Source organism: Symphalangus syndactylus, chromosome 8 (genome assembly GCF_028878055.3).
Source record: "Symphalangus syndactylus isolate Jambi chromosome 8, NHGRI_mSymSyn1-v2.1_pri, whole genome shotgun sequence".
Classification (NCBI taxonomy): Eukaryota; Metazoa; Chordata; class Mammalia; order Primates; family Hylobatidae; genus Symphalangus; species Symphalangus syndactylus.
In genome coordinates this window covers 47199893-47207364 of record NC_072430.2, presented here as the reverse complement: position 1 = coordinate 47207364, position 7472 = coordinate 47199893, and the positions used below count along the sequence as shown (strand labels likewise).

The 7472-nt window shown below is 43.7% G+C and overlaps 1 non-coding gene across 1 annotated transcript; it reads right to left on the bottom strand.

Annotated features, from left to right (window-relative positions):
• Positions 1–6208: 6208 nt before the first annotated feature.
• Positions 6209–6337, bottom strand: LOC129489052 (small nucleolar RNA SNORA11). The gene has a single exon (XR_008659873.1). It is a non-coding gene; the product is annotated as a small nucleolar RNA SNORA11 (small nucleolar RNA).
• Between the last annotated feature and the right edge of the window lie 1135 nt (positions 6338–7472).

The window sequence follows — 7472 nt, the reverse complement described above, 5'->3', positions numbered from 1 at the left end:
TTTCCTTTGAGAGTCTCTGCTAATGATATCCTGGTGCTTGAGTTGGGCTGGTATCAAAGGGAGGGCAGGCAGAGGACTGGGCACTGGATGTGATGCCTGGACTGAGCATTCCCACAGGGTAGGGCTGAGTCTCAAAGGAGGCTGCTTCCTCTCCCTGGGGCTAATCAGAAGGGAACAGAGTTGCTAGGGGAGAATTATTGATCACTAACTGAGTACCAGGCACCGTGGGAGGCAAAAAAAAAAAAAACACCAAAAAACAAAAAAACAAAACCCCTATATAATTCATGTTCCTGTTCTCAGGGACCTGATGGTCTGTATAAGACCACAGGTGGCCAGATGGTACACAATGCAATATGGAAGCACGTGAGGGTGGAAGTCATGCAGGGCTGCCAGGTACACCTGTTCAGGTTGGGCACTACACAATGCTAGGGACGCCACTCTACAGATGTCTTGTGCAACCGTACATGAGGCCTTGAAGTCAAAGGAAGACGTTAGCCTTTTACACATTTGCCTGATGCCAAAGGGTGAGGAGGAATTGACCAATATCTGTTAAAGATCAGGGTCTGGGCATGTGTCTGTTGATCCGATTGTGCACATCCAAAGAGAAGAGTTCCCATGAACACATTTGTAACCTGGATTCTAAACCACGTAGTCTCTATCAACTCTTCCCCCTCACCTCTTCTCAGAAACCCAAAATCCTTCCACCTCCTACTGTGAGCTTTTCCCTTTGAGAAAACACAGTTTCTTGCCCTGGCTGCCCCTCCTCCCACTCCTTCCCATTCCCTCTGTTCCTAGCAATGTGCCTTTGCAGACAATGGAAAAATCTCTTCCAGGAACCTGACACCCTCCATTCTTTTCCCCATATCCCCTCTGAATCTACTCTAATTTAATACAATTTTGGAGACAGGAAGATCTTTTTGTGTTATGTTAATGATACCTGAGAGTTGTTGAGCACATGCTGTGTGATGGATGCTGTGATTTAAATTACATTTCTTTTTAACTTTTATTTTAGATTTAGGGGTACATGTACAGGTTTGTTATTACAGACAAACTTGTGTTATGTGGGTTTGGTGCATGGACCACTTTGTCACCCAGGTACTAAACGTAGTACCTGATAGTTCTGATAGTTATTTTTCCTGATTCTCTCCCTTCTTCCACCCTCCTCCCTCAAATAGGCCCCAGTGTCTGTTGTTCCACTCTTTGTGCCTATTAGTTCTCATTATTTAACTCCCACTTATCAGTGGGAACATGCAGTATTTGGTTTTCTGTTCCTGCATTAGTTTGCTAAGAATATTGGCCTCCAGCTCCATCTGTGTTCCTGCAGAGAACATGATCTCATTCTTTTTTACGGCTGTATAGATTCCATGGTGTATAAGTACCACATTTTCTTTATCCAGTCTACTGTTGATGGGCATTTAGGTTGATTCTATGTCTTTGCTATTGTGAATAGTGCTGCAATGAACACACGTGTGCATTATGGTAGAATGACTTATATTCCTTTGGGTATATACCCAGTAATGAGATTGCTAAGTTGAATGGTAGTTCTGTTTTTAGTTCTTTGAGAAATTACCACACTATTTTCCACAACAGTTTAACTAATTTACCTTCCCACCAGCAGTGTATAAGTGTTCCCTTTACCTTGAATGTAAATAGGCTAAATGCCCCAAATAAAAGGCACAGAGTGGCAAGCTGGATAAAGAAGCAAGGCCGAATAGCATGCTGTCTTCAAGAGACCCATTTAACATGCAATGACTGGCCGGGCGCGGTGGCTCACGCTTGTAATCCCAGCACTTTGGGAGGCCGAGGCGGGCGGATCACGAGGTCAGGAGATCGAGACCACGGTGAAACCCCGTCTCTACTAAAACTACAAAAAATTAGCCGGGCGTGGTGGCGGGCGCCTGTAGTCCCAGCTACTCGGAGAGGCTGAGACGGGAGAATGGCGTGAACCCGGGAGGCGGAGCTTGCAGTGAGCCAAGACTGCGCCACTGCACTCCAGCCTGGGCAACAGAGCGAGACTCCGTCTCAAAAAAAAAAAAAAAAAAAAAAAAAAAAAAAAAAAAAAAAAAAAAAAAAAAAAAAAAACATGCAATGACACCCATAGGCTTAAAATAAAGGGATGGAGAAAAATCTACCAAGCAAGTGGAAATCAGAAAAAAGCAGGGGTTGCAATCCTAATTTTAGACAAAGCAGACTGTAAGCCAACAAAGATGAGAAAAGACAAAGAAGGGCATTACATCATGGCGAAGGGTTCAAATCAACAAAAAGGCCTAACTGTCCTAAATATAGATGCACCAAACACAGGAGTACCCAGATTCATAAAGCGAGTTCTTTTTAAAAAATAAATAATAGAAATTTATTTTTTATAATTCTGGAGGCTGGAAAGTCTAAGATCAAGGTGCTGGCAGATTCAGTGTCTGATGAGGGTTGCTCTCTGCAGATAATGCCTTGTTGCTGCATCCTCCAGAGGGGATGAATGCATAAAGTGAGTTCTGAGAGACCCATGAAGAGACTTAGACTCCCACACAATGACAGAGGGAGACTTCAACACCCCACTGACAGTATTAGACAGATCATCAAGGCAAGACGCATCATCAAAGCAAAGATACTCAGGACCTGAACTCAATACTTGACTGAATGGACCTAGTAGACATCTATAGAACTCTCTACCCCAAAACAACAGAATATACATTCTTCTCATCGCCACATGGCACATTCACTAAAATCAACCAAAGAATTGGACATAAAGCAATTCATAGCCAATGCAAAAAAAAAAAAAAATTATATCAATCACACCCTTGGACAACAACGCAATAAAAATAGAATTGAGTACAAAGAAAATTGCTCAAAACCATACATTTACATGGAAATTAACCTCCTCCTGAATGACTTTTGGGCAAATAATTAAATTAAGAGAGAAATCAATAAGTTATTTGAAACTAACGAGAACAAAGATACAACATACCAGAATCTCTGGGACACAGCTAAGGCAGTGTTAAGAGGGAAATGTATAGCACTAAATGCCCACGTTTTTTATTTAGTCTTCACAATAGCCTTATGAGATAAGATGCTATTGCTATCCTTATTTTATAGGTTAGGAAAAGGCTTAGAGTGGTTAAATAATCTGCCCAATTCGCATGGCTAGTGAGTGGTACAATTGGTATTCACGCCCAGCCTGGTTCCGGGCCCCAGCTGCTCTTCTGACATGCTCCTTCTTTTGCCTCACCCTGTCTCCAGAGTTAACCTGCTTTTTGAGACCTGAAAGCTTTGACTGGAAAAGCTCCTGTGATTGCATATTTTTTCCAAACTGGCCTAGACTTGTTCTTTCACAGGCTGGATGTACCAAGCAACACAACAAACACAACATCCAAACAATCATGGGGGGTAGTGGTGGCTGAATAAATTTACTTAAGGGACATTTTAATTTCACCTCTGGCAAAAGTCAGCTATTTTCCCAGATTCTGAAGTGGCATAAAAAGCCTTCAATCAGCCATTGCTCTTGACACAGAATTCTACTTGTAGAAAATTATCCTATAGAAATTATTGCTTGAGGATCTACCTGAAGAGATTTTCACTGCAGCATTGCTTTGTAATAGTGAACTGTTGGAAATAACCTAAATATCTATTAGTAGGTGATTGGTTATGGCCCATTTAAAAGAATGTAGCCATTAAAAAATATGGTAGTGACTTATGGTATAAATGTGGCTGTAGAGGCTGGACATGGTGGCTCATGCCTGTAATCCCAGCACTTTGGGAGGCTGGGGCAGGAGGATTGCTTGAGTCCAGGAGTTCCAGACTAGCCTGGGCAACAAAATAAGACCTAGTCTCTACATAGAATAAAAAATTAGCCAGTTGTGGTGGCATGCACCTATATCCCCAGCTACTTAAAAGGCTGAGGCAAGAGGATCGCTTGAGCCCAGGAGTTTGAGAGGTCAGGGCTGCAGTGAGCTATGATTGCGCCACTGCACTCTAGGCTGGGTGACAGAGTGAACCTTGAGGCTAAAAAGAAAAAAAGCGCTGGATGCCTGGGCTCAGGGGCTCATGCCTGTAATTCCAGCATATTGAGAGGCTGAGGTGGGAGGACCACACAAGCTCAGGAGTTTGAAACCAGCCTGGGCAACATAGTGAGGGCTTGTCCCTACAACAAATAATTTTAAAAATTAGTTGTGTGTGGTGGCGCATGCTTGTAGTCCTAGCTACTTGGGAGGCTGAGGTGGGAGGATTGCTTGAGCCCGGGAGATGGAGGCTGCAGTGAGCTGTGATTGCACCACTGCATCCAGCCTGGGTGATAGAGCAAGACCCTGTCTAAAACAAACAAACCAGAAAGAAAGAAAGAGGCTATTTCTCCCTTCCTTTTCTAGAAATCATTCAAAAGCAACAAGGAAAATGGGGAAAAACTCTACAGACAATAATTTTTTGGTGAAACTAGGGGACACATATCATTTGCAGACTCCAGAATGCGTGAAAAGGCTGCCAGTGTCGCCCATTAGGCAGCACTCACTAGGGAGAAAGAGAATGCAGAGCAGGTGGATGTCAGGAAGCTCTAGAAATATGTACACCTCCTGCAGGTGGAGGATGCAACCTCAAGTGCAAAAGAGACCTCCTTCCTTTGTAACAACAGCTATGGGAACTGGGTGAGCAAGGCTGACAGCAGAAGCCATCTTATACCCCACTCAGGTTCATACAGCCCATAGAAGTGGACGTTTTAGCTATCCATTGCTGTATAACAAACCACCCCCAAACTCAGTGATTTTAAACACCTATTTGTTATTCTCTTTCACAGTTCTGGGATATGACAGGTTCAGCTGATGGCTTTTGCTTGGGGTCCTCATATGGTTGCTGAGGATAAGTCATCTGCATCGTGATCTCAGAGTAGTCAGACTTCTTATCTGGTAGCTGATGGCCCCAGAGCAATTGCTCCACGAGGCTTAAGTCAAAGCTACAAGGCATCTTATGACCTAGTATGGAATCCCTACAGTGTCACTTTCAGCACATTATATTTTGTCAAGCAGTTTACTAAGAGTGTCCCAGATTTGAGGGATGGGAGAAATAGACTCCACCTCTAAATGGGGAGAGTAGCAAAGAATTTCGACCATCATTATGTGTCCACATGGGGCTATACAAAAAATCAAATGGATGAGCAGTAGTTGTATGAAGCAGTCTGTGTCTATGGCTGATGGTGGTGGAGGAAAGCCAGCTATCCTAAAAGGATACCTTGCCCCGCCCCCCAACAGAGCCTCATGCAAATAACCTGCCCACTCAATAATGAGTGACAGATAGCATCAAATTAAATCCACTATAAGGTGAAGGAGGAAAAAAAGAGTGTCAAACATTTCCAACAATTGAAGAATACTTACCAGAAAAACATTGACATAGGGCAGCTGAAAAAAGCATTAGGCAATTTAATTTTAAGAAGTGAATGCAGTAATTGCTTCTATGAAGAAAGACCACAAAACAGAAATACATTAACAGATTTTTTTTAATTACCATTTTGCAACCCCTAATATAGCAATTGGTTTAGGTAGGGATCATCAATAGATGTGAAAACCTTCAGTAAAAGGCAATTGGGGAATAGTATATTCATGGTGATAAAGTATTACCACATGGAGTAATTATAGAGGGAAGATATGTACCTTTACATTGGAGAAACCTAGCAGTTACCCATTTTTTTTTTTGAGACGGAGTCTCGCTCTGTCACCCAGGCTGGAGTGCAGTGGCGCGATCTCGGCTCACTGCAAGCTCCGCCTCCTGGGTTCACGCCGTTCTCCTGCCTCAGCCTCTCCGAGTAGCTGGGACTACAGGCGTCCGCCACCACGCCCGGCTAATTTTTTGTATTTTTTTTTTAGTAGAGGCGGGGTTTCACCATGGTCTCGATCTCCTGACCTCGTGATCCGCCCTCCTTGGCCTCCCAAAGTCTGGGATTACAAGCGTGAGCCACCGCGCCCAGCCTACCCATTTTAACCAAGTGGTCAAACTTGGAATTACTGATATCAAGACAGCCTAAACTGATGTGCCTTCTGATGGAATGCAATATGAAATTCACAACATCATTATAGGCAAAATGTGTAATCTGAATTTTATCAAGTCTTTGGAACTAGCTGGCAATTTACCAGAAATACAAATGCTAGATAAACAAATGAAATATAAAGAAACAACCTGACAAATCTAGTCTATGGGATATTTTATAAAACAACTGGCATGCATTCTCTCTCTTTTTTTTTTTTTCACATGTAGGGAGGGCACAAGTTTTGTGCCCCTTGTCACAATGACCCCAGATTCCTGTTTGGTGTATTGTAAACAGAGGAGCCACTCTTCAACCCCCCTGCCCTAAGCAAACCCTGGCATATACTCTTAAAGAAGTAAATGTCATAACCAAAGTTGGAGATCTAGTCTAGATTAAAAGAGAATAAAGGCTGGGCACAGTGGCTTATGCCTATAATCCCAGCACTTTGGGAGGCCGAGGCTGATGGATCATGAGGTAAAGAGATCAAGGCCATCCTGGCCAACATAGTGAAACCCCATCTCTACTAAAGATACAAAAATTAGCTGGGCGTTCTGGCATGCACCTGTAGTCCCAGCTACTTGGGAGGCTGAGGCAGGAAAATTGCTTGAACTCGGGAGGTGGAGGTTGAAGTGAGCTGAGATCTCTTCACTGCACTCCAGCCTGACGACAGAGCAAGACTCCATCTCAAAAAAAAGAGAGAGAATAAAGAGACATAACAAGCAAATGCAATATATAATTGGATACTGGGTTGGAATAGTATTTAAAAACATTTTTGGAGGTAATTGGGGGAAATCTGAGTATAGATTATATATTAGATGATATTATAAAGTTATTGTTAAATTAGCATTATGGTTGCTATGGTCTGACTGCTTGTGCCCCCCTAAGATTCATATGTTGAAACCTAATCACCAATGTGATGGCAGGTGGGGTTGTTGGGAGGTGATTAGGATGGGGACAGAGCTCTCATGAATGGGTTTTGTGGCCTTATAAAAAAGGACCCATAGAGCTGCCTTGCCCCCTCCACCATCTAAGGGCACAGCAAGAAGGTACCATCTGTGAACCAGAAAGTAGGCCTTTGCCAGACACTGAACCTGTGGGTGTCTTGATTTTGGACTTCCCAGCCTCTGGAACTGTGAGAAATAATTTTCTTTTTTTTTTTTTGAGACGGAGTCTCGCTCTGTCGCCCAGGCTGGAGTGCAGTGGCGCGATCTCGGCTCACTGCAAGCTCTGCCTCCTGGGTTCACGCCATTCTCCTGCCTCAGCCTCTCCGAGTAGCTGGGACTACAGGCGCCCGCCACCACGCCCGGCTAATTTTTTTTGTATTTTTAGTAGAGACGGGGTTTCACGGTGGTCTCGATCTCCTGACCTCGTGATCCGCCCGCCTCGGCCTCCCAAAGTACTGGGATTACAAGCGTGAGCCACCGCGCCCGGCCGAGAAATAATTTTCTGTTGTTTACAAGCTACCCTGTCT